We start from the raw sequence: 26,720 nt of genomic DNA on the forward strand, positions 1-26,720 counted from the left end.
GCAAAAAAAGAAAAAAGAAAACAAAAAAGAAATGGTAAATGAAACATTCCAGAAATAACAGTGCGTAAGTTTTAAGTTGCACACTATTCTGAGTAGCATGAAGAAATCTCGTGCTGTCCCGCTGTGTCCCACCCGGGACATGAATCTTCCCTTTGTCCAGCATCTCCATGCCGTAACGCTCCCTGTCTGTTAGTCACTTAGCAGTCGTCTTGGTTATCAGATCGACTGTCACAGTATCACAGTGCATGTGTTCAAGTGGCCCTTATTTTACTTAATCATGGCCCCAAAGCACAGTAGTGCTGCTGCCAGGGAGAAGCTGTAAAGCCCTTTTAAGTGAAAAAGTGAGGATAGTACAGTAAGATATTTTGAAAAAGAGAACACATTCACATAACTTTTGTTACAGAATATTATTATGATTCTTTTATTATGGGTTATTGTCCATCAATCTTTTATTGTGCCTAATTTATAAATTAACCTTTATCAAAGGCATGTATGTATAGGAAAAACACCACATCTGTAGGGTTTGGTACTGTCTGTGGTTTCAGGCGTCCACTGCGGGCTTTGGAACGTATCCCCAAGGGTGAGGGGGGATGACTGTGTTCACTATGTCTCCCCAGTCACTCAGAACAGAAGCCTGGGAGTCATCCCTGCCTTCCTTTATCTCATCCTCCACATCTAATCAACCCCAAGTCCTGACTCTGTCTGCCATCCATCCCCCTGCCCCAGGTAGACCACTGTGAGCTCTCACGTGGATCACAGTGCCACCTCTAGGATGCCCCCCAAAGCTGCTCATGATCTTTCTCTGCTCACATTCGACTAAGACCTTGGACTCCCCACTGCTCCCAGGACTGACTCCCTGCAGGGCCCTCATGATGAAGCCTCCGCCTATGGTTCCAGCCCTGTCCCCTCTCCCCTTCCTCCCCTCGTTCCCACCTGTGCTGTTCCCCATGCATGCAGAACTCCTCGCAGTTCCCCACAAACAGCACGCTTTGTCCCTCTTTCTCTGCCCGCAGTGCCCTTCCTCACTCTGTCCACCTAGTGGACTCCTATGTGTCCTCCGAGGCCCAGCCAGAGTCTCACCTCCTTTGTGATACTTCTCTAGTTCCCCAGGCTGCTCCGGGCTCCCATGGGCCCTGCGCTTCCTTCCAGGCCATCTCCCACCACCTTGGACTGCCATGTCTGTTTACATATTTGCCACTCCCACTGAATACAGTATTCCCTCACTTATCACAGGTATTACATTCTAGACTCCCCCCCCCTCCCGTGAAGTAGGAACCTTACATTTATTCTACACTCTTAAACCTATGTAACTTTAACAACATATGTATACAATACCATAAAATCCCACAATATAGCAAAAAACCCATGATAACTAATTAAATATAGTATTTTTTAAATCCCGCGATACAGGGAGGCCACGATAAGTGAACCGCAATACAGAGAGGGACTACTGTAACTCTTATTGCCTTCCATGAGGCCTGGCTTGGGGTGTGCACTGAGTAGGGGCTCAAGAAATGTTTGTTTGTGGGGCACAGAGGAGGAACTCCCTGCCTTCTGCTTCAAAGCCACTGTAAGGAATCAGAGGGGCTCCAGGCTTTGAACAAGGGACCATCCAGGCTTGATGTTAACAAGGGGAGATGGAAGGCTGTGGCTTCCTGGGCCCCAGGCAGGAGTGCCTTCAGGAAGTGCAGAGAAATGCCTTCCAAGAAGGGCAAAATGAACCAAGCATGAGTTCCGAGGATTCAGAGAAAGGAAAGTAGGGCAGGTGAGAGTAAGCCGCTGCAGCGGCCCCGAGAGCGCAGAATAGAAATGAAGGGATTACGGGGAAATGTCATTAAATGAAGATCTTCCGTGGCCTCCGGAAGTCAGCAGGCCGGCTGAGAGGAGGCCAGATGGCCAATGAGGGGACTGCCTGGTCCTGTCAGTACTGCAGAAGGTTTAGGGATTTACAAGGCTGGTTCTTTGGAGGATTTGGGGAACATCTAATTTTCCAGTCTTCGAATGAATCAAATTTGGGCACCAGCTGGCTGGGTCCTGGGTGAACCTTCCCAAGAGGGAGGTGTGGGGGGATCCAGGGGAGCACTGGCCTCACCCACTGTGAGGGTCTTGCTCTGGGCTATGGCCCACACTGCTGTTCCAGAAGTGTGTGCTTATGTGAATCCAGTGTGCAGAAAACCAGAGACCCTGCCTGGCCCAAACTCCGTTATGGGGCTATAGGGAGGGGCACATAAGATGGCGGTTGTGAAAGGGCCTTGCAAACTGAAATTCTGTGACACCACATCAATGTCTCCTCCTCTGTGTGACCCCCTGGACTCCCCCTGCCAAGCTGGTCACCGTGTCCACACCCCAGCTGCCCAGACTGTGTATAAACCTCATCCTGGCACCCATCCACTCTGTCACAGACCCTAATGTAGGACATTGTCCCCCACCAGACTGAGCACCTTGGGAGCAGGAACGAGCGTGTCCGTCACCCACATCTGCCTTGGTGCCTGGCGCAGAACAGGAGTTTGGCAGCTAGTTCTTGAATGACCTTGAATTGTAAAAAAGCAATTAACCTGGGGTGCTGGGTAGCCTTGGTTTATCAAAGCAAGGACCAGGTGGTACATGGTAGAAATCTTTCTACAAAATGGCAAAAAGTTTTGTGAGCCGTGGCTCAAAAAGTGTGAGCATTTGGAAATGCAGTCTCGGGGCTGAGAATGTTAAAAGCTGTCTGGTCTTGTGCTATCCAGTAAGGTAGCCACAAGCCACATGTGGCTACTTAAATTTAATTTCATTTAAAATTCAGTCCTTTAGCTGCACATTCCGGGTGCTCAGCAGCCACATGTGACTCATGGCCCCAGCTGGACAGTGCAGATGAGAGCATTTCCGTCATTGCACAGAGCTTTCTCAGACAGCACTCCTTGGAACTTGAAAATTCATGTCCATGTGTTATCTTGGGCTCTGATAATTTGGGGGAGAGAGCTGGCACTCTGGAGTCTGACCAGCCAAGGTTCAAATCCCTGCTCACCCATTTTCTTGTTGTGCAGCCGGGAACAGAGGAAGTTCAGTCTTCTTCCTGGGGCTCCATGTTGTCTGTTGCAGAATGGGTGGCCATACATGTATACTGGCACAGAGCTGGGAGGGTTAGAGGACAAACCTATGTCAAGACCTTCTCAGTGTTCCGTGAGAGGAGCTGCTGTTATTCACAGGGCAATGTCCCTGGAGCTGTCAGAGAGTGAACAGGCTGCACGTATCAGAAGGGTCTTAAAACGTGGTGTTCAGATGCCATTTACTACTCAAAACCAAGTGTAGGGCATGATGAGTCCATCTGAGCCCTGGGGGCTGGTCTGGGGTACTGCCCCAGTGGTCAGGGGCAGTAAGGCATGACTGGCTGGGAGCAGTCGGTAGGTGAGGACAAGGCTGGAGCTGTGGGGCAGGGGCCGGCCAGAGCCTGGAAGATCCTGAGCAGAGACAATGAAGCTTACTCCAGATTCTGCAGATGCTGGCTGTGGGCTTCACAGTCCAGATTAGCATGCACTTTTATGTATTGGGTTGGCCGAAACATTCGTTTAGTTTTTTCCATATGATAGCTCTAGTAGTGCTTAGTTGTCTTGAACATCATTCAAAGCAATTTTATTAGATTGTATTCTGACAGCTGTCATATCAGTGGGTATTTAAAAAAACTTATCAAAATGGTAAATTTTTGTGCAGCCATTTTAATATTGAAGATGGAAGAAAACTACACAACATTTTCAGCATATGATGCTCTATTATTTCAAGAAAGGTAAAAATGCAACTGAAACGCAAAAAAAAGATTTGTGCTGTGTATAGAGAGAATGCTGTGACTGATCGAATGTGTCAAACATGGTTTGCAAAGTTTCTTGATATGACTGAGATTTTGGCCAAATAATTCTTTGCTGTGGGGCTGTTTTATATATTGGAAGATGTTTAGCAGCCCCCTGGCCTCTGCCCACTAGAAGCCAATAATAGGAGGTAGCCAACATACTCAATATCCAAATCAGTAGTTACTGGTGAAGATGAAAGGTGTGTCTTTTATTTTACAGAAAAAACTAAATGCACTTTTTGGCCAACCCCATAAACCTCTCTGCTGTCTACTAGCTGACTAGAGCATATTAATGAATAATAATATGAGGACTAATAGCAACTACATTTACTGAGCATTTTCTATATACAAGGCACTGTGCTAAGAGACATAATATATACATGCATTAGTTCATTTAGTTCTTTGTAATATGTACATTATTGTTCCCATTTTACAGGCAGGGAACACTGAGGTCATTTGTTCAGGGCCACACAGCTAGAGTCCACCAGGGCCCACACTTTAAAGTTCCAACTCCTTACTTACCTGGTCCTGAAGGCCTCTGCAGAGCTGGTCTCTGCTGGCCCTTAAACCTTCACCTCCGTTACTCTCCACCTCTCTGGTCAAGTTCCTCAGGCCCCCAGGTGTCTCCTTCCTATCACTGTGCCCTTGTTTATCCCTCAACCTAGATGCCCACCTCTCCTCCCCTCCACCCTGCACAGATTCCTATTCACCCTCAAGACCCAGTTCCAGCCCTGGCTGGTGTGGCTCAATGGATTGAGCACCGGCCTGAGAACTGAAAAGTTGCTGGTTCGATTCCCGGTCAGGGCACATGCCTGGGTTGCAGGCCAGGTCCCCAGTTGTGGGCCAGGCCCCCAGTTGGGGGCGTGTGAGAGGCAACCAATCAATGTTTCTCTCCCTCTCTTTCTCCCTCCCTTCCCGTCTCTGAAAAACAGGTTTTAAAAATCTAAATAAATACCCAGTTCCAGAGTGAGCCTCTTGAGGCCAACGACTGGGTCTATATCATTTTTGTGTCATAATGTCCAGCCTGAGGCTTGGTGCATTGGAGGCCTCAGTAAACTACGGGTTGTGGATTGGAGGGTGGATGAGTAAGTACGTGGAGAGGTGGGAGGAAGGAGTCGGTGCTTGGTGAGTCCAGGCAAGTAGATAGCTGGTGGATGGTTGGGAAAGTAGGTGGGTGGCTGGTGTGTGGGTGATGGGGATGGCGTGTGGGAAGACAGATGGCTTGTGCTCAAATGCCCTGAGGAGGGAAGGGGCTGAACTGAGCTCTGGGCCGAGGGCATGGAGAGGAACTGTGGTTTGAGAGACATCAGTGAGGAGCAGGCCTGGGGGAGAAGGTGATGAGGTCCATTTTGGATAAGGCGGCATGAGGAGCTTATGTAGGGAATTCTGGGAGGCGGCAGGGAGATGAGCCTCACCTGGGTTCAGGTGTGAGGCCAGGCTGCACAGGGAGATGTGGGAGGTCCACGTGGACTCAGGACAGCGGGCTGGAGTGCCAGCCATCAGAGGAGGCAGAGGAGCCACGGGCCCTCAGGGAGAAGATCCGGGAAGGACACAGCGCAAGAGGGGAGGGCACTGCCATGTTGGAACAGCCATAAATCATTGCAGCTGGTGCGTCTGGCAGCTGGTGCCAAGGGGTGCAGGCAGGAGACTTGGTGCTAGAGGCTGAGACCAGCCTGGGGAGCTATCACCCTGAGTAGGGAAACTGCACAGGCAGTGGCAGGGAGCAGGAAATGAGCAGGTTTGGTCCGTGGGCTCTGAGACCCCTGGAGCCGCAGCAGTCAGCTGGAGAACAGGAGGCTCCACGTTTTTCCCCTGTCCCAGCTGGCACCCTGTGGCCACAGCCTCCAGCGTCTGGGAAGACTCAGGGGAATTTGGGAGCTGTGTTACTTTAGACCAGTCACCTGCCCTCTCTGTGCCTCAGTTGCTGCATCTGAAAACCAGAGTCACTGCCACCAGCTTGTTTAGCTGAGAGGAGCAAACAAGATGTGGGGGTGTGGAAAGACCCCAGTGTGTGAGGGAACCCCATCAGCGCTGGTTTTAAAAAGTACTTTTTCATTTCAATGCAACTCCACAAATATTTATTGAGTGAAAAGGTAAACCTATTTTGGAAATTAAATTTGTGTACAACCAATAATACCATTTTACCTGGGCCTAGGGAAGCTGTTTATTATTTGAGGAGTCCTGAGTGGAAGCCTTTTGAAAAGCTCCGCTCGGTTTGTTTTTTGAGTAATGGGAATTTTGACTTTTCAAGCTTGTAGAACGAGGCTTTCATTTGCTCCACATGTGTTTTGAAAAGATCTTCCTGGCTGCTGCATAGAAAATAGAATGAGGGAGGCAGCGGGGTGGCCAGGCAGGAGGCCCATGCAGTGGTCTGAACAAGAGATAGTGCTGGCTGGGACTGGGGCGGCGGGGGGTGAGGGGGGAACGGGATGACTCTGGGGATAAAAGGAAGGAGATCTGAGCGATATTTAGGAGGGTTAAAAAATATAGGACATGGTTCTAGGTTTTACATAGGAGGGGTTCAGGGAGAAGGAGGAAGGGGCATGGCAGCCTCCTGGCTTCTTGGTTACTGAAAAGAGAGAGCTGGTTCCAGGTACCAGGTTAGGCAATGATGCAAGATGGCAAGATCTCCGGGGAAGGTCGCAGACTGGGCCCTGGACACATAGCATGTGGGGTGTTCACAGAGTGGCAGTAGGAATGGAGAAGAAAATGTCGATGACAGGAAGGAGGGGAATGACAATTAGTCAATAACTATTTATTCAGCAGTGAAAATATTTGTTGAACGAAGTCTTCACTGAGCACTGGGGATCTGGCCATTAAACCAAAGAGACAGAACTCTTTGTCTTGTGGGGCTGACATTTTGGTGGGAGGGCAGGCAATAATCAAGATAGATTACTTATTTGCATATCCTGTTATATAGTAGCAGGTGCCAGGATTACAATAAAGCAGGGAGGGACAGGCCCTGGGAATATTAGGAGTGGATGGGGGTGGAGGGTGATGATATCAGCTGATCTAGAGGTTGTGGTCACTAAATTTGTTTAAGCCTCACAACAACCATATGAGGGATTACTCCACTTTTAGAAATGAGCCACCAAGTCACAGAGGAGTTAAGAAACCTTCCCAAGGTCACTCAGCTGTGTAACTAGCAGAGCCTGGATTTTACCTTGAGCCCATGCTCTTCAGCGAAGGGTCTTACCCACTCTGCTGACCTGCCTCTCATTGACAAGGTCAGGTCTCAACAAAGGTCGGAAGGAAGGGAGGGGGTAAGGCTCACAGACATCTGGGCTACCAACATTCCAGGCAGAGAAAGAGCAAGTGCAAAGGCCCCGAGGCAGGAGCACAGCTGGTATATTTAAGGATCAGCACCAAGGTCAGTTTAGCTGGGGCAAAGGGAATAAGTAAGCCGAGAGTAAAGGGGAGAATTGGAGCCGGTTGTAGGTGGTACCTGCAGCATCTGTAAGGCCCTCAGCTTTTACTTAAGGTGAAGTGAGGCCATGGAGGTTTTAGATCTGACTTGTGTTTTTACCTGCTTCCTCTGGTGTCTGTGTCAGGAGCAAAAGCTGAAGCAGGAGACAAGAAAGGCCATGACTAATCCAGTCGAGTGATGATAATGGCTCAGTCCACAGCGCTGGTAGCGGTGCAGGTGGTACATCAGCTTTTTGATGTAATATGAAGGTGGATCCGGTAGGAGTTGCTGACGGCTGGATGTGGAGGGTGAGGGATGTGGGCCCGAGTGATGGAAGGAGGGGGTTCCACCCACCAAGGTGGGGGCAGCTATGGGAGGAGCCACTTCATCTAGTATAATATTTTCCATGTCCATTATCCCTTTTAATCCCTTGGCTACTCTCTGAAGTAGGTGTTGAGACTCTCAGGCTACATGACTTGCCCCATATCACCTGGCCGGATGTGGTGGAGCCAGGGCTGAAAGCCAAGGGTGCATCACAGGGTTTGGAACTCAGCAGCCGTTTCTGGAGCACCTGCTCTATGCCAGGCACCGGCTGCACTAAGTGTTGACAGTGATGACCAGTGACAATGGTCCCTGCTGTCATGAGCTCCCTGTCTGGTGGAGGAAGCAGGGTCAACCAATACAAATGGAAATGATTTCCTCACATCAGCACAATAAGTGGCCAGAAGGAGAAAGAGATGGACCCTAGGAGTTAGTAACCAGGGTCCTGACCTAGCTAGGAGTTCAGAGAGGGCTTCCTGGAGGAGGTAAATGTGAAGTGCAAAGGCTCTGGGATAGAGATTCTGGAGGGATGTGGGGGCTTCTTGGGAAATACTCCCTGGGCCATAGTGGAAGAACCCTGAGAGGACCACGGACTCACCATGATCCATTTTAAAACATTTTTATTATCCCAAAAGTAAACCATGGACATCTTAGCTGTCATCCCCTCCTGGTCCCCCCACTGGCAACCGCTCCTCTACTTTCTGTCCCTACAGAGTTGCCTGTTTGGGACATTTTCTAGAAGTGAAATCATTCGCTCTGTGGTCTTCCATGGCTTCTTTCATGTCACATAATATTCTCAAGGTTCGTCCACATTGGAAGTCCCAGCATCTAAACACCATCAGAGCTGGCAGGGACCTAAGAGACTGTCTGCTGCTTCTCCCACCTGTTGTAAAGTGGGGGATCCGAGGGGAACCTTGCTCCATTCCCTCAGCAAGGAAGTAGGGGGGCTCCAAGACAGGTCTCGGGACCCCCAGATCAGGTCTACTATCCCACTGCCCTGCACAGAATGCTCTCTCGGCGGTCACCTCTTTTCCTTCAGCTTCGGGCTCTGGCGGATTTTTGCTAAAAGTGACAACTTGGTCGGAAACACATCCCCCCAAGCCCTGGATTTTCATGCCTTGGCAATTTTCACGCCCCATGGTGCATCTTGACATCTTTTATGCATCTTTAAGAGTGTGTGTCCACTAATTCAGAATTTTTTGGAGTTTAGTGTTTTCTTTTCCTGCTACTTAAACATTTTTCATCCAGACGGTTATACCTATTTGTCTTGGTCGGTGATTTTCCCTCTGAGGGAGGCACATGGGGTTAAGTGCTACATCTTAGAATTCGACGCTTTGCCTCTTCTCAGGGTGTGTGCCCATGGGTAACTACTGAAACTCCCTGAGCCTGTTCCTCCCTTTGAAAAACAAGGATAACATTGTCAGGCTGTGGGGAGAGGGAAATGCGGCCAAGCTTGTAATGGTCTTGGCACAGAGTAGGTGTGGCTACAGGCAGGTTAGAGATATAAGGGCTTCCCAGGGCCCTGGGGTGACCAGGAGGGAAAGGTGTCCCTCCCCCACCATCGGTGGCCCCTTTCTCCATATCCCTTCTGTGAACTGACCCCTGTACCTCCCCTCCCAGGGCTGAGAGCGAAAGCCTGAGTTCAGATCCCAGCCCAGCTCCTTGGGTTCTGTGCCCCCACAGAATTCGTTTCCATTGGTTCTTAGTTTCTCCACCTGTAGAATGAGGGGGTAGAGGACGGGGGGGTTTCCACTGAGGCCTCCAAGGCAGCCAAGAGGTTCCTGGGAAGGGGGTGTGGAATGGAGGAGCCCTTTTCTTCTCCCAGAGGGCCAGGCTCCTGCTGATTTAAAGATCCAAGCAGGAGCCGTGGCACCTGTTCAGGAGAGGTGGGTGGAAAGGGACACCTGGCATATTTTTGCCTCTTGCACAAGATGTGTTATGTGGGAGGTGATGGAGGGGGGTGATGTAATGAAGTGCCTCCTACTCTGAGTGCAGGGGACAAGGACAGAGCCAGGTATTTTACCTGCATTATCTTTTTAATCCTCACAGTAGCCCTCAAAGGAGGCACTCTTAATACCCCTTGACAAGTGAGGAAACTGAGGCTCAGAACAGGACATCTGTCCTTCAGTGGGTGAGGGGCTGAGCTGGGATTCAAACTCAGGACTGTGGCTTTCCTGACTGCCCCTATTCAGGGAAGAGGAGGGCGAAGCAAGACAGGGAGGATCAAAGCCTTTGAAACCCAGCCTCCAGGCTGCTGTGGGGATTCTGTGGGTGGTGGGAAAGGCATCATAAATATGCATGACATGCAAATACGCCTCTGAAAAACAATGTGGGGCCCACATGAGCCGGGAGGCCTGAGTGCTTAGAGAAACGTAGTGTTGTACAAACACTTGGGTTTTTATGATGCTACATGGTGTCTCCCTCCCCAGGGTTCCCAGGGCACATCCAAGAGTCTCAGGGTGGAGAGATTATCCTGGGCATTTACTAACTGGCATGCTCCCCCATTTCTGCAGGTACTGGTACCTCCCCTTCTGCCAGGCTCCTGGTGGTCCGAACCTGGTCACTGCCAGCACTGAAGGGCCCCTGTCCGACACTGGTTACTGCCAGCCGCTCTGATTGAGTTCCTGGAGGGATGTGTGTGCCAGCCCTAGGTCCAGTGCCCACTCCTGAGGTGACACCTGCTGGTTCCCGACTGGTTCCTGTTTTCCCTCTGCACGTAGCTCCCTGGTTGGTAAGTAGCTGCATCAGCGAGCCTGGGCACACAGACTCGGGACTGCTCACCACCCGCGAGTGATGCCAACATGCTAGCTAAGAGACCTCAGTGAGAGCTTTTATATATCTGAGCTGCTTATCTTATCCAGTCCTTCTAACAACCCAACAGATGAGTATGGTGATGGCTTCCTTTTTACAGAGAAAACAGCCTCAGAGAAGGGAAGCCACTTGTCTGAGGATGCACAGTGAGCCCAGCTCTGTCCACCTCAAAGGCCAGCTCTTGCCACAGGACATGGGCACAGGAAGGGAGGGGAAGGGTGAGCCATGCTGGGGCTGAGGCGAGGCCATCAGAGTTCCTGAATCTTGGGGAGCCCTGTGGTTCCTGCCCCTCCAGCCTGTTCTGCCCACATTCCTCCAGTTCCCACCTGGACTGACCTCAACACGGGTGGAGGTGCAGGGCCCGGCAGCCCCTCCGACCACCCATCTGAGGAAATACTGCCCACTCCCACACACTCCAACCCAAGCCTGGTCAAGTCATCTTTCCCACAATGATGATCCCAAGAACCTACCCTACGTGATGCCAGGACAGCCCATGTCCCTGGATCCCATCCTACCTCCACCTCCCAGGCCACCTAGGCATGACTAGTCTAGTTCACAGAGAAGGGTGCCAAGGCTCAAATGAGTCAAGGGGCTTGCCCAGGGTCACCCAGCCACCACTCAGAACTCATGGGACAGTTGTTTATGATCTGCCTGTTCATGTGGCCTCTGCTCCCCAAGCGTGAAAAATAGCTGCTTCATCCCCCACTGGACAGCCAGCAGCTGGCAAGTGCTGGGCATATAGTGGGTACACACTAAGTAGTTGTAGAAGGAAGGAAGAAGGGAGAGGAGAAAAGGCTCTCCCACCTCCCTCCACCTAGATGTTATCAGGACCTCTGAGCCCGGTGACCTTTCAGCTGCTGACCCCAGAAAGCATGTGGTCAGCTCAGACCTTCGGCAGGCTGGCCAGCCCCTCTGGTCTCTATTCTCTCATCTGCCCACAGCTGCCCGGCCTCCCTGATGGGATGGTTATGAGAAGGGAAACATCTTGTAAATATGTATCATATGCAAATAAAATAGGATAATTTAAAAACCCGTGAAGTTCATTGTAGATGATGTAAGTAGAAGTGCTTCTTCAAGAACAAGGAGCTGCACTCTCGTGCAGTGCCAGCCTTATTACTAATAACTGTGAAAAGGGCCCTCTTAATTAGCTGCCCCCAACCCAGCGCCCCTGATCTGACCCTTGGCTTATTGTCAGGACTGCAGACAGCTGTTGCAGGCAAAGAAGTGATGAGGATGAGGATGTCTCAGTCTGAGAGCTGTGTCTGTGGGATTCAATCATTTGCACACTCTCCTGGTTGTGCCCTAGCTCCTGCATGTCCTCCTCAGGGACTAGCTATGTAACAGGAGCCACCTGAATAACTTCGAGCATTTCTTGAGCAGTTATATACTATGTGCCTGGCATTTCACTCAGTGCTTCCTTTTCTTCATCGTCTCGGCTACCCTCCTGATGACCCTGTGGGAGGTTGCTGAGAAGACTAAGGTGTGGGCCTGGGGCAGAGGGCTCAGCTGCCAACATCCCAGACTTTCATGAAAATCACTGCCATTCAGTGCCAACCTCTGCCCCCTAGGCCAGGCACAGCCAGGGGGTCTGGACAGTGGCCACTAAGAACACAGCATAGCTGGCAGCCCCTGGCACGTGTGGCCCAGTGACGGAGAACGGGATTCCTTGGCACGAGCTAGGGGAGCAGCCGTCAGCATTGTCAGGAAAAATGGAGGCCTGGGCGGCAGCGAGGGAGGTGTTAATGCAGCTATTTTGCTAACAAGCTGGTTATTTAAGGAACAGTCAGAGCCCAAGCTGGGAAATTGGATGGAGAGTCCCGTGCCCAGGACAGAGGTAGCCAGGGGTCTGGGAGCCTGGCTCCGTCAGGACAGAGTAACCACGCTTTTATTTTTTTATTTGCTTATTGTTATCAGTAATAGTAATAATAGCACTAGAAAAGTTAAAAATGGATCATTTTATGGAGAAAATAGGGCCTAAGGATTAGGAAGAGTCTCGGGAGTGGTTTCTGAGGGGTCAGCACTGTTCTATTCATTGACTCAGGTGGCGGTTACACAACTGCATTCTGTGATAATTCGTTCAGTAAACAGTCTTGTTTTATGTACTTTTCTTTATTATATTTCACAGTAAAAAGGCTAAAAAGCACTTATAGCAATAATAGTTAATATTTGTTGAGCACTTACTAAATGCCAGGCTCTTGCTAAGTGTTTTAGCTTCTCTCATTGAATTCTCACAGATTGTGTTATTCTCCCCATTTTACAGAGGAGGAAAGTGAGGTTTAGAAGGTGAAGTTACCTGTCACGCGGCCAAAGAGCGCTCAGGTGCAGGAAATGGGGGAGGTAAACTGGACAGGCTGACTCAGGCCAGCATCACTGACCGTGTTTGAGGATGAGGGGTCCAGGAAGTCCTACCCAAAAGGGCAGGGTTCCTCCATTTGTTCCTTAGACACATATCAGTGCCTCTTGCATTTTTAAGGCTTGGGAGGCCAGGCAGGTATCTGTGGCCACAGGCAGCAGATGAGGCATCTGGGAATCTGACAAGGGGTTAGAGCAGAGTTTTTGGCTATTTAACAGGTGTTGAAGGATAGGAATGTGTCATCATCCCAAGGGACAGCCCAGGGAAGGAGGCCAGGGCATAACTAGAGATCATTCAAGATAAAAAGGGGTCATCCAGGTGACAATCAGACCTAAACTCAGAACTACCTGCATGTAGGCCTAAATTACCATTTCCTGAGGACCTAGTATGTGCTAAACACATCCATTATCTTCCTTAATCTCCAGAACAACCCTGTGAGATCAGTGGTACTGGCCTTATTTTACAGGTGAGCGGACTAAGCCCTCGAAAAAGGAAACGACTGGCCCAAGGCCACAAAGCCAGTACGTGGTAGAGCATTCTGACGGCTCTCCCAGTCTCCAGCACCCTGTGTGTCTCCTGTGTGTGTGGCAGGCACTGCTCGGTGCTGGGGCGTCAGCAAGGCAGGCACCTGGCATGGAAGCTTCCAGCAGCCTGTGACTGGAATTGAGTTCTAAGGCAGATCTCTGGGTCCCTGCACTGGTTCTGAGGACATGGCCTGCAGGTGGCATGGCAGAGGGTATCTCCAAGCCTGAAACAGGGGTGCCCGCTCTGCAGACAGGGCACTCACCCCAGAGGCATTCCTGCTTTCCCAAGACATTCAGTGAATGTTAGTCCCTCCTAGTCTGTGCCTGTCACAGAGCAAGCACACAGCCTTGGGGAGAGACAGGTATTACACAATCACTCAGACAAAGAAACTGAATAGGCAGAGACTCCATCAGTGCAGTGAAGGAAAGCAGCCTAGTGGTGTCACAAAGATTAACAGGGTAGAGGGGGCCTGATTGACATGGAAGAGTTCAAGATGCTTCTCTAAGGAGGGGGCATTTGAGCTGAGACCTGCAGGATGACAGGGATCTAGGTATGCTGGAAAGTGTTCACTGTAGCATTGTTGATAATAGGACAAATGGGAACCCACCTGTCTGTCACCAGAGGACTAGTTAAATCCATTCACTGCAAGCATACAGCAGCACCCACTGCAGCTGTTAGAAATGGGGCCATGGATCTAAATTTCTTGTTGCAGAAAGAACTTCATACTGTGCTATAGAGTTGAAAGAGAAGAGGTTATAAAACAGCACAGGTAGCATGATATCATTTTTTGGAAAGAACTATGTGTGTTTCTGACAACTGTTCACAGTGGTTTCTTCCAGGACATGGGGACATGGGAGATGTGTGTTGTCTTCTTAATACTTTTCTGGATTTGGAGTCTTTCTTTAGTGTTAGGACTTGGGAAGGGAAATGGAATTTTAGGACTTCACAGTCCTGCCTGGAGCAGTTCTCCAGTAAAATATGATAAGAAGTGGGTTGGGGAGTCAAGAGATCTGGGCCACACGTCAGCTCTATCACTTATTGGCTCTGTGACCTCAGACAAATCACTCACCTTCTCTGAGCCTGAGTTTTTCCTTCTATGAAACACAAACAAGAATACCGGTGTTGGGGTGGTTGTGGGGCTTTAGTGAGTTAACACATGTAGAGAGCTAGACCAGTCTGTGTTGCATCGCTGGTGGCTGCTGCTGTTACCGCTGTGACAACCAAAGGTGACACCCACTCTGTGCTCATCATGTCCTGCCTGTGCTGTCAGTGCTGACTGGTTCCCCAGGCTCTCCTCTCCTCTCAGTTACTGAGAGTCAGACCCAGTTGGTGAATGAGGCCCAGGGAGGTGGATGGCTTAGCTCGGTGTGCACAGCCAGCACCATCCCAACCCCCTGAGCTCCGAGCCCCAGCTACCTACCTCCCCACCAACAAACTTGCATTGCTGTTGAGCACTCTCATGGGAGATACTGTTATAGAGACACCCTGGCTCTAGAGTTGCTTGTTTTTGATAACCACTAAACCTGCCCAGAAAGACAGAGACTACCTTACAGACACAGAATCTTAAATCTCAGACAGAGAAACTTATACTCTTGAATTCAAACTCTTGGAATCATGGAATCTTAATCATACATAGTCCAGCAAGAACAAACATACACATTTTACAAATAAGTTAACTGCATTTTTTTGATGATGGTGATAAATTAGAAACTGCCCAATTATCTATTAGCAAGAGATGATTAAATAAATTATGGTCCAGCCAGACAATGGTGTCCTCAGAGGCTGTAGAGACAATGCCATAGATCTATACTGTTGACATGGAAACGTCCATGGCTCGTTGATGAGGAGAAAATAGCAGGTTACAAAATGGTGTATATTGTATGATTTCATTTTTATTAGGAAAAATGTGCATAAATATATGCATGCTCTGGCCAAGAGAAGCATGCAGAAAGAAAAGCACCACACTCTTCATAGGGGTTTCGTCTGGATGCTGAGATATGGACCAGCTCTATTTTTATTTTTGTTTGTGTCATTCAGGTACTTTTCAGGTACAAGCGACAGACACCCCAGCCCCAAATGGTTTAAACAAAAATGAAATTTATTGGCTTATAACTGTAAAATTCAGAGGGAATGGCTTCAGGCTCAAGTGTACCCAGGGGCTCAGACCCTGGTACCAGGACCCAATTTCTCTCACCATTTCTCAGCTCTGCTTCCTCTAGGTTGTTCCCATGTTCTTATACGTCTCTCTTATATAGGAGATGAGATGCCTGTCCAGAGGACTATGCAAGACTTCTTCCCAGGTAGCTCAAACACAAGATTCAAAGCTGAGTCTCAGCATTGATTGGTCAAATTCAGGGATGTGCCTACCCTTTATCAGTTGCTCTGGTTGGCAGCCTGGCCTCTGCACCACCTCCCAGATGGGGATGGAGTCAACACCCCCAGAACTCCACCAGTGGAGAGTGGGAAAGGGTAGCTCCCCCAAACAAAAATGTATCTGTAGCCTAAATAGATGGAACAGTGACTGCACACAGCAAATTCCCCCTCCTGTACTGATCTGAATTTCCCAAGATGCATGACCTTTATAATATGAAAATATATATATATATATATATATATATAACTATTAAAAAGAGTCCTGAGCACAGATCTTATAGTCAGAAGCTTATTGAGGCAGCTTTAGATTCTCAAAATAAGACTCTCTGAAGTGCTAGTCCAGCTCAGAAGACATCAGCCTTCTCTGTGTCAGAGCCTATGTTGGGTCTGGGAGGGAGCTGTCCTGGCCCTCAAGCATCTTGCAGTTTTGCAGGGAGTGGGAGGAGCCCATAGATGATTCATCTGCAATGTGGATGTGTGTACAGGGGCTGAGGGAACACAAAGGCCAGCATGGGAGCAAGGAAGTCTTCCTGGAGGAGGTGACACCTAAACTGAGTAGCCAAGAAGAGTATGGGAAGACCATTGTTGGAAGAAGAAATGTATCAAGGGCATGTGGTAGGGCCGGTCCAGACCACAGGGGCTTTGAATGCCAGGATAAGAGCTTGGACTTGATCTTGAAGGATGAGTCTTTGAGCTATGTCGTGGGAGGAGCATGCTCAGTTTGGCTGGTAAAAAGAGCACAGTCTTGGGGGCGGGGTAGTTCAGATTGAGATCCCACGTGGGGAAGGAGAGAAAAGACCCAGTTGTCTTCGATATCTACTGGTCTAAATTCTTTTCCACCATGGGTCAGAATTCCTGATCCCGAGGTATCCAGCCACTGCTTGCACACCCTCAGAGATGGGGCCTTTACTCTATTCCTTCCACCTCTGATTAGAGAGCTCCTTCACAGGATCAAGTCCACAATCCTGCCACTGCCTAAGGCACACCTGGAGCACTTCCCAGACTGAGGTCTGTCTCCCAAATGACCTTCCAGGAGAGCTGGCAGGGGCCTGCATTTTCAGGCCATAGGGTTCCAAATCCAGGAGCCCTGGGTGTCTGCATACCCTGCTGGGAGCTTGAATGGAGGGGGGCAAGCAGAGAGAGTCACATCAGCCTGACAGCAGAGGGAGTGTTTAGACCTTTGGACACACACCTGCGTCAGTCAGTTCTCCAAATGCCCTTTACATTCTACAAACTAGAAACTGCAGCTCAGTGGAGCCAAGCCACCTATACAACAACACAGGGCAAGTTAGAGGCAGGTCTGGAACATGGACCCAGGCTCTTCCACCCCGGCCTGCTCCATGGCCCTCCTGCTCACCTCCTGCCCCCCTTCAGGTGAGTCCCAGTTACTCCATCTACTTGGACTTAGGCAGCTTTTTTTCTGGAAGCTCCAGCCATCCCAGATCATCCCCTGATACCCTTCTGAATTTGGAGGCAGCCCGCAAAATCCTCATGAATCAAATGTTTTGTGACTGTTTGACAGCAGCATTTTTTGTTTCTGATGCATCAAAGCTGTGACATGCACAAGCCATGTTTTATGAGTCTTTTCAATTACTTCATCATGCCCCAAGGTCTCCATTTAATCATTCATTCTCACACTCCAGGAACATTTATCAGCACCCACCCTGTGCCAGGCGCTGTGCTACAGAGGCATCGGAGCAGCCCCTGCCGGGGGAATTCCCCATTCAGCCACGGGGAGCCTCGTCTCCATCAGTGACAGCAGGTGATATATGGCAAGTCAGCGGGAGGTGCCAATAGCTCAGGGCCAGATCAATTGATTCTATCCTTCTGAGCAGAGCCTTAAAGGATAAAGAGGGGTTCTTCAGGAGAAACACCTGGGAAGGGTGAACCAGGTAGAGGAACTGGGCTCTGGAATGGTCTCACCTGCCTCCTGCTGGACTCAAGCCCCAGGGCTTGAGGGGTCATCCAGGGAAAGAAGGCTGGAGCACTCCGCCCAGGCCAGAGCTCAGAAGGCCTCAACTAGTGGACCGGGGAGTGTGCATTGATTTTAGGGGTGAAGGGGAGTCAAAGGCAGTGCAGATCTGGGTGTTAGAAACATCCTTGCATTGGACTGGTGACAGTGGGGAGTGACAGTGGGCAGGGCAGGACTGCAGGGATGGTGCAGAGAGGTGTTTAGCGGGGAGGTTTAACAGGACTTGGGTACTTCATGGGTGCTGCAGTGGAGGAGGGGGAGGGGGAAGTTTCATCCTCAGAGGGAGGTGGTGTGGGCTTGGGGGCCTGTGGACCAGTGTCCAGATGAATCCTGCCAAAGGCTGGGTCAGCGTCAGTGAGAGGGTCCCCAGGTAGGGTCAGCAGGGACCTCTTCAGCTGTCATGAGACTTATGGCAGCAGCCCAGTGAGACCTCCACTGTCCCCATGTCCTTGCTGTAATGACTGGGGCAAAGCTCTTCCCCTCAGGGAGCCCGTTTGCTTCTCTGTAAAATGGAGTGGTGACAATATCCCCCCAGAGATTGTGGAGAGGGTCGGAGGAGGGAAAGAGATTCTAGCTTAGTAGGCAAACCTTTTGGATACAAATTTCTCACTGCCAACAGGTTGGGTATTGAGCTCCCCATCGCTTGAAGTATTTAAGCAACAGCTGCACCACAACTTGACAGAAAAGTCTGTAGACTATTTGTGATTCAGCTGAGGATCTGGAAGATTCCTTTCTAGCCAGATAATCTGATTTCCTGGGTTTTTTTTTCTCCTTCTCTGAGCCCCAGTTTCCTCATCTGTAACATAGGGAAAACAGCAGCCCCTATCTTAGAGTTGGTTGCAAAATTTAAGTAAAATCATTCAAATAGAGTGCTTCACCCAAATCTGGTTCCTAACAAGTGCTCTGTGAGTAGCAGCTGTTATGACCTTCACTGATGTTATGCTAAATTCTTCCGTGTGTTACTTTCAGCTGAGGGCTTCAGGTTGCTCATCTGTCAGTCAGGCACCCCTGCCTGCCTTTCAGGACCCCTCTCTACCCTTCTCATTGCCACTGTCTCTGTCTCTGACCCCCGCCCCCCACCTCCCTGGAGATGGTAGGAATTCCAGACCCTCTGGGCCCCTTTTAGCTCTTGCTTGAGTGAGAGTTGGCAGGCTGGTGTGGCGGGCGCCATCCGCCTCCCATATGCTTCCTGCTATTTAGAGGAAAACTCTCCCCTCGTTCCTCCAACCACACGGGCTGACATTTCCAGACAGACGCTGGAATCAGCTCTTTGGGGGATTGGCAGATAAATTTGGCCGCGGCTGTTGGGAAAATCTTCAGCCTTGCTGGGGAAGCGGAGCCCAGGCTCACTTGACTTCCATCCACCCCGCGCCTTCCTCTGGGGGGCAGGAGTGCTGTCCTCCAGCCTTGCAGATTAGGGTAAGTCTTACCAGCCAAGCCTTCCCCCAGGAGAGCTGCTGGTCCGGGAGCTGTGGCTTCCAGCTTTGCATTCAGAGGCAGCAGGAGTTTGCAAGGGGAAATGGTGTCCCCTCCCCACAAGACCAAGAGACCTGGGTGTTGCCCAGCTCAACTTGGCAGAGGAACGGGTTTTGGGTTAGAGACCTGAACCCAAAATTACTTCTGTCTCTGTGACCTTGGGCAGGTGGCACATCTCTGAGCCTCTTTTTCTTCACCTGTAAAATGGGGGTGATAATAATAGAATCTGTCTGATTAAAAGCCCTTAGGGTGGTGCCAGACTCATGCTAAGTGCTTAACAGATTCTAGCCACTATTGCTCTCATCACCATCATCATCTTTATTAATGGGCCAAGAACAATGTCTGGCATGTAATAGGGGCCTTTCTTATAGCTGCAGCTACTTAGGGAATAGTGGAACATTTCAGAATTAGCTCAAACAGGGGTAACCAGAGGCAGAATGCAAGAATAAGGACATACAGAGGCTGTTGTGTCCAGGGTAGAGTGTAAGTAGCCAGTCCCCCCACCCCAACATACATACTCGTGTGCACACATATGCACAACACACTCTCTGTCCCAAAGTTTCATTCACCCCCGCGGGAGTCTGGAAGGCCCATCTGCTTGGATTCTGCTGGTGCTGAGATATAAAGCAACATCCTGAGGACATGAGACACAGAACAGCTTGGTTTTGATGGACAGAAGGGAAAGGAAGCCCTGGCTGGAGGCAGAGTTGGGGGAGGCTCTGGGCACCGACTGCAATAGGAAGGTTCAGAGAAGCGCGAGTAGCTCTATTTGGCTGGAGTAGAAAGTGGGTGGCAAGAAGGCGCAGGAAGTGAGCTTGAGCTTCATTCAGCACCTCCTGACTGAACCTGAGCGCCGGGCGGCACAGGGGATTGATGGGAGAGATGGGCTTGCCTCCTGCCCTCGGGGAGCTCTGGTTCTGGGGGCAGGCAGGGTATAAGTGACAAGCACACAAACAGTGAGTTAACAAGATTCTCGGTTGTGCTCAGAGAGACCCGGGGACTAAGAGAGGGTGTGGCACTGGGTGGTGGAAGTGGGTATCTGTTCGAGGCAGGGTGGTCAGAGGGGACCCCTCTGTGACCTGAAGCTAGAGCTGACCCTAGAAATGCTGATTGAGGTAAAGGGTGGGGAGCAGAGGGAACAACAAGAGCAAATTCTCTCAAATTCCCTGGGAAGGTGGCAAGAACCTGATCCTGGAGGTCTCGAATGCCAGGACCAGTCAGACTGCTCTTGAGGAAGGTCATTCTGGTGACAGATGCAGGACCCTGTTGGGGAAGAGATGGAAACCAGGAGATCTGTCTGCAAAGGTTGAGAGCCTGCTGCGCACATCTGCAGTCAGCGAGTGGGGGATTATGGGTGAGGCAGAGGTGGGTGAGCAGAGAGGAGAGAGTACTTCACTGGGGTCAGGGTTAGAACAGAATCCTGGGACTTGAAACAGGTGAGTTTGGAAGCGAGGACCTGGACCTGTGCATAGAGGAAGGTGATCAGGTAAGAGAGGAGACATCAGGGGAACTTAGAGCCAGACCCCAGAGTGCTCAGGAAGTCTTAGGGGAGAGCCAAGTTCTGGGTTTGGGGAGAGGCTTCCTCACTGCCTGGAACTGCAGGCAGAAATGACAGCACACAGGTGACAGAGTGAGCTCAGTCTGATGCACTTACCTGCATTTAACCCAGAGGCCAATTCCAGACTGTACGTGCTGTGTATCTTTAGGGAAAATCACTTGATCTCTGATCCTCACTTGTTTTCATACTGAATCAATTGCAATTACATTTTGCTGCCTATAACAGAAGAAAAAAATAACAGTGATATAAACACCCAGGAGGTTATTCTTCTCATATAACAAGGATCACAGAGTCAGGCAGGCCAGGGCTATTGCAGCAATCCAAGTGCATGATCAAGGCCCTAGATCCCTACCATCCTTAACATGTATCTTTTATTCTCCTGGCTTCAAAATGGGTGCTTCATCTCCAGATATTGTGTCTGAATTTCAGGCTGAACAAAGAAAGTAAAGACGACATGCTCTCTGCATCTACCCTTCTTATGAGGAAAATAATAGATTTCCTAGGAGCCCCATGCAGTGGACTTTTGTCTACATCTCACTTGCCAGATGTGGTCACGTGGCCACCCTAGCTGCAAGGGAAGCTGATGAAATGAATATTTCCAACGGGGCACTTCTGTTAATTAGGCAAAATGAAAGAATGGCTAGCAGGATAGCTAGAAGGATGCCCTTTAAAGTGCCTACCTCATAGGGGCTGTTGGGAAGATTCTACTAGATAATTAATGTGCATGAAATATTTAGCACCTAGAATAGAGCAACCTCTCAATAATTGGTGGCTGTCTTTATTATACTGCTCTACCTGCTTTGACTCATTCATTCATTCAGAAAGCATGTATTAGATTCTTGGTCCTGCACACAGTCCTGGAGGCATGACAGGGGCTCTTTTGGCACTTACAGGTAGCAGGGAAACACTCAGGTTCACTCCAGTCAGTGTCATAAGGGGCCTGGAACATCCTTTATTTGAATCTTTATTCTTACTGCTGTGGTTCTTCCACCTGGAACAGTGCCTGCCACCCATTAAGCACTCAATTAATAGTTGTTGAATGAATGAAATAATGTAAGAAGTAACTCATTAGGGGCCTAATGTGTACAAGGCTCTTTGGGTGGGATAGGGAATGTGGGCAACACATTGACCCTTCCCACAGAGGAAGTGAGAAAAAAAGTTGTTACCGTCCAGGCCCTGAGGTGGGTGCTGCGGGCCTAGTAGTGAACATGAGCATTGTGGCTCCTGCCCCCATTGATCCCACAGTCTAGGACCAGGAGCACTAGAGAAGGAGTCTGGAAGCCTGAGATTATATCTGTTCCTGTGTCCTGGGGCAAGTCCCGTCCCCTCCCTGGGCCTTAGTGACCTCACCTCCATGACGGGTGAGGGGCCCTGTGTGGGGTATTAGTGATGCTGGGAATGATGGTGGGTAAGTCATGAGCCCTGCTCCTCTGTGTGTGTAGATGATACAGAGGCAGGTGGGCTAGGTGTCAGCTTGCCATGTTAGGAGAGGAGGTAACTGTTGTGGGGATGGGAGGGGACTGCATCTGAGCCCTCTGAAGTCTCCTGGAGGCCTAGGACAGTGAGGAGTGTGGGCTCTGCTTCGACACTCAGCCACTCCAGTATTTGGGCCTGGAAGCTTGTCAACAGCCAACCAACTGGGCAAGCAAGGGTCTCCCAGCATTAGGTGTGGGCAAGCAGAGAGTGGGCTGTGTCTCATCCCCCAGGTGAGACATAAGGATGATTGTAGCCATCAGAGATCTCCTGAAGGTGAGGAAGCAGCCTGAAATTTGAGGGTGGACATTTGGTTTGTCACTTGCTCAGCCGTGTGACCTTTGGCAAATTTCTTGACCCGTCTGAGCTTTGATTTCCTTATCAACAAAATGGGTACAATAACCCTTGCCTTCCCTACCCCTGAAGACCTTGACCTAGCACTTGGCATGTAATAGGCCCTCAACATTAGTAGTGATCAACCTTGCTGTTTTATACTTTTATTGTTCGGAAGAGGGAACAGACATTTACTGAGCCCCATTATGTGCCAAGTTTGGCACTGGACGTACACTATCATTTTTTTCACACCTTGAGGCTTTGTTCCCGTTCATCAGAGGAAGACACTGGTGTTCTTGTGTGCCTTGTTTTCCCCTTCTACCCTCTCAGAAGTACCGAGTTGCTGGCTTTCCTGGGGTCCCCACTGAACTAAAGCCCTGGGAGCCCTTGAAAAAGGCAGCTCAAGGTGTTTGATAAAGGCAGCCAGTGGGGCCCAGGGTGGAAGTGGTCAGGACAGGAATCTAGCTCTCATCAAATGGGACAGGAGCCGATAGAAGATTGCCTCAGGGGTGAGTGATGGCAGGGGATGGGCTGAAGGGTCAGAAGAAATGCTTCCTCTTTAGTCAGTGTCTTGAGAACAGGGCAACGAGCCCAGCCCTTCACTACTTGTGTCTGAAATGAGTCCAGGAGTGAAAAAGAGAAGGCTTGGGAGGCTCTCCTGGCCTGGGAATGTGGTTCTGCCCAATCTAGTAGCCCCAGAAAGCCTCCCTGAGGGGCCTTAATCACTGGTGAGAAACAAGAAAACAAGTCTTTGGAATATAAAACTGCAAATGGAAATAGAAATGGAAGTAGCCCCCTCTGGGCCCTACAGATAGCAGAGCAGGTAACTAGCTGAGAAATAGAGGCTTTCACTGCCACCCCAGCATGGAAGGAGGAGATTTTGTCACTGACCTTGGTGCTGGGCTGTTGGGGTGCTCCGGTGAAGGTGCCCCATCCTGGTGTTGAGGTTAGGGGTGTTGTCCGTGGTGCTGAAGAGAGGGTTTGGCCTTATCCCAGCCCCGGGGATGCTGTCCATGGTTGCGTCTTCAGAGTTCTCAGGAATCATTTCCTGGACTCTGGGTTTTGGGGAACCAGCTGGGGGTCAGAGGCTATAGCCCTGGAGTTGAGCAAATCCAAGCAATATCCGAGATAAGATTCAGGCATCCTTTTAAGAACTTTTTATTCATTATGTCGTTTATCTCTTAGCATCTACCCACAGGCAAGGTACAAATATGTATCTCTGTTTTAGATGTGAGCAAAATGAAGCTTAGACAATTTAAGTGACCTGGGCACTCTATTTCTCTGTAGCCTCATCTTCCTTGGTCCTAATAGGAAGGTTGTTTGTAGCATTACACACACTAATGGGTGAGGCCGGGCTTTGTAAACTGATGCAGGGGGTGGGGGGCAAGGGGGTATGTCAATTGTTAGACAAATACTCTTAGAACCTTATGGAGTTTCCTGGAATGTGCAAGATTTGAGTCAAATCTGAAAGATGGTGTGCAGCTCAGGGATTGTATGGAAAAGAAGGAATTGCTTCCTTACCGAGTGCCTGCCCTGTGCCTGGCCCTGTGTTGGGCACTTGACAGATCTGATCCATCTACCTCCATGAGCACAGTGGGAGGAGTAGCTGGTTGCATGTTACAGGTGTCAAAGGAGAGAGGAGAGACTCCCCCAGGTTACTGAGCTAGAAAGTGATGGAGTTGAGAAAAGCCTTAAAGACTGGGAACCACAGACTTGGCCCTCAGGCTGGAAAGGATCCTTGGTGTCATCTGGTCCAGCCAAGAGAGGGGTGTGACCTGCTAGGGGCCATAGTGTCAGCAGCAGGACACAGGTTGGATTTGGCATCATTCTCTCCCAGGACTGTGGCCACCATTTTCCCCTTACCACTGGCCCAGGCTCCAGGGAGAATGTGTTGTGTCACAAACAGATACTAGGTGTTAAAGAGACCCAAAATTCCAATCCTGGATCTGCCATTTGTGAGCTGTGTGACTTCAGATAAGTCACTTACCCTCTCTGGGCCTGCCTCCCATCTCTAGCTTTGAGGATCAGAAGAGACAGTGCATGGGAAAGAGCTGACAGTTTAGTTGTTGTTAATAGAAATAAGACCCAGAGAAAGGAGGAAAGACCTGAAGGCAGCACAGCAAGTATCAGAAGACACATACAGAGAAGGGCCTAGAAATGCCACCCTGAGCCACCAGTGCCACTTCCCAGCAGGACTGGCAGTCAGGCTGGGGCAGCACCTGGCAGCCCCAGCTGACAGACATGCCTTCAGGCAGGCAGACGCGAGCTCCAGAGCCAAGTGTCCCTGTGGGGATCAGTGGCCAGGCCAGCTCTGGCTGTTCCTCCACCAGCTACTTTACCAGCTCCAAGCTTAATATGACCCACAGGGCTGCTGTCATGCCCAATTAGGCTGTCCTGGGCCACCCTCTCTCCAGGACCCTGTTGTGACCATCTGAGGCCCTGAATGTGATCTTGGCTACTCCTCTTGGCAGCTGTTCGGCTTTTGGGAGGAGGAGGTCACCTGCTCTCATGATCACCTAGGGCCTTAGAGATCTGACTTCCTAGCCTAGCCCAGGAGGCCTTAGCTCTTGGGCTCAGAGATTTTGGCTGCACCCTCCCTACACCCTGCCCTGGCTCTGTCACCTGGCACTAAAGCAAAGTGAAGAAGGAAAGGAGGAGGAAATGGCAGGCAATGGAGAAGAACAGGGGGAAAGGAAGTCAGGGAACTTAGCACCACAAGCCACCCTCCTCGACTGAGGCTGCTGTCAGTCATAGCATCCGCCCCTCCCACATGCACTTTGCAAGACACAAGCCTACCTTATGCACGGTCTCCTGGGAACTTCTTAGCAGACTGTGCAGCCAGCAGGACTCAGGACCATCTCCATGTCACAGACAATGTGACGTGGGGTCTGAGGGGAGGGCTTAGTCTGGGGCCAGGATCAAGGGTTGTCCTGGGGCTGGAATCATAGAGAAAGGTTTTTCATGGCAAGCATACAACTTGGAGCCTTGGCCTCATTATCGGCACAGAGCAAGCATGTGTAAAGAGGGAGGGAATAAAGGAAGAGAGGGAGGGAGGAAGGAAATGCTAAAAGGCTTTTCAGGTAGCGGGAACTTTCACAAACCTGAGCTCAGGGGTATCATTTGAGTAGTTTTCTTCCGTAAGTTATACCATAAGAAATTAATTCTCTTTGCCTTTTTCCCCCCACTGATCATGTTTTTGACATCTAGACAAGCCCAAGTATAGCTATCATTCCCTCATTTCTTCTGCTGAGCAGTATTCCATTGTCTGTTGATACCACATTTTGTCCATCCTTCTGCTGGTGGACATTTTGATAGTTCCATTTCTTTACCATAGGCCGTGTGGCCATGAACTTCTTCATGGACATGCTTCCTCAGGGAGCAGGGTTTTCTGTCTTAGTAAACACTGTCAAATTGCCTTCCAGGGCAGTTCTGCCACTTTGCCCTTCTGCGAGTGATATATCCAAGTTCCCATTTCCTCTGCACCATCAGTTGATTTATCCCTCTTTAATTTTGCCAATCTGCTGGGCAGAAACATCTCATTTTCATTAGCCTCTCCCAACTCTTAGAGAGGCTGAGCTTCATTATATGTTTAATGGTCATCTGAATTTCCTGTTCTGCAAAATTCCTAGTCACATTCTTGGCCCAATTTTTGTATGGGTCAATTATATATTTTTGTTATTAATTTGTTGAAGATGTTTATATATGTGGATATTAGTCCTTGTTTTGTTTGTTACAAATATTTTCTCCCAGTATATTGTTTGTCTTTTAATTTTTTGTCTTCTTCATTCAGAAGTTTAAATTTTATGTGTAGTAAAGCATCATTTCCCCATTTATTTGCTTTTATTTCTTTGCAACTTGTTTAAGAAGGCCTTTCCCACCCCTAAAAATGCACTATATTTCCTTCTAATAATTTAAAGTTTTGTTTTCCTTTTGTGTTTCTTATGTGGGTCTTCAGTCCATCTGGAATTTTATCTTTGCATGTGGTATAAAGTAGGGGTCTGATTTTATTTTTATATAAATAGCCTGTTGTCCCAGCAACATTAATGGAATACTTTATCCTTTTCTCACTGATTTGAAATACCATCTCTGTTTTATGTTTAAGTGCCCTTGTATTTATGGGTCAGTTTCTTGGAATTCTGTTCTCTCACTGATCTCTTTGTCTATTCCAATTCTACACTAATTACTGTATCTCATTGTCTTTCAACAGAGACATATTGGCATTAGGGGTAAGACAATTCTGTCTTGACCATTTTGCTCATTATAAGTTCTTTAGTGTCCCCGATCCAGTCCTTGCAC

At 49.5% G+C, this 26,720-nt stretch overlaps 1 protein-coding gene across 2 annotated transcripts in view; it reads left to right on the plus strand.

The window, feature by feature from the left end:
* The first annotated feature begins 10,063 nt into the window (after positions 1-10,063).
* Positions 10,064-26,720, plus strand: part of DLGAP4 (DLG associated protein 4) — a 137,568-nt gene continuing 120,911 nt past the window's right edge. The window contains exon 1 of one of the 2 annotated variants that reach the window (XM_090286351.1): positions 10,064-10,281. The gene's annotated coding sequence lies outside the window, so the exon portion shown is untranslated. The remainder of the gene's footprint in view (positions 10,282-26,720) is intronic. The other variant, XM_090286350.1, reaches the window with a different exon arrangement.

Source organism: Furipterus horrens, unplaced genomic scaffold (genome assembly GCF_987537825.1).
Source record: "Furipterus horrens unplaced genomic scaffold, mFurHor1.1.pri manual_scaffold_8, whole genome shotgun sequence".
Lineage (NCBI taxonomy): Eukaryota > Metazoa > Chordata > Mammalia > Chiroptera > Furipteridae > Furipterus > Furipterus horrens.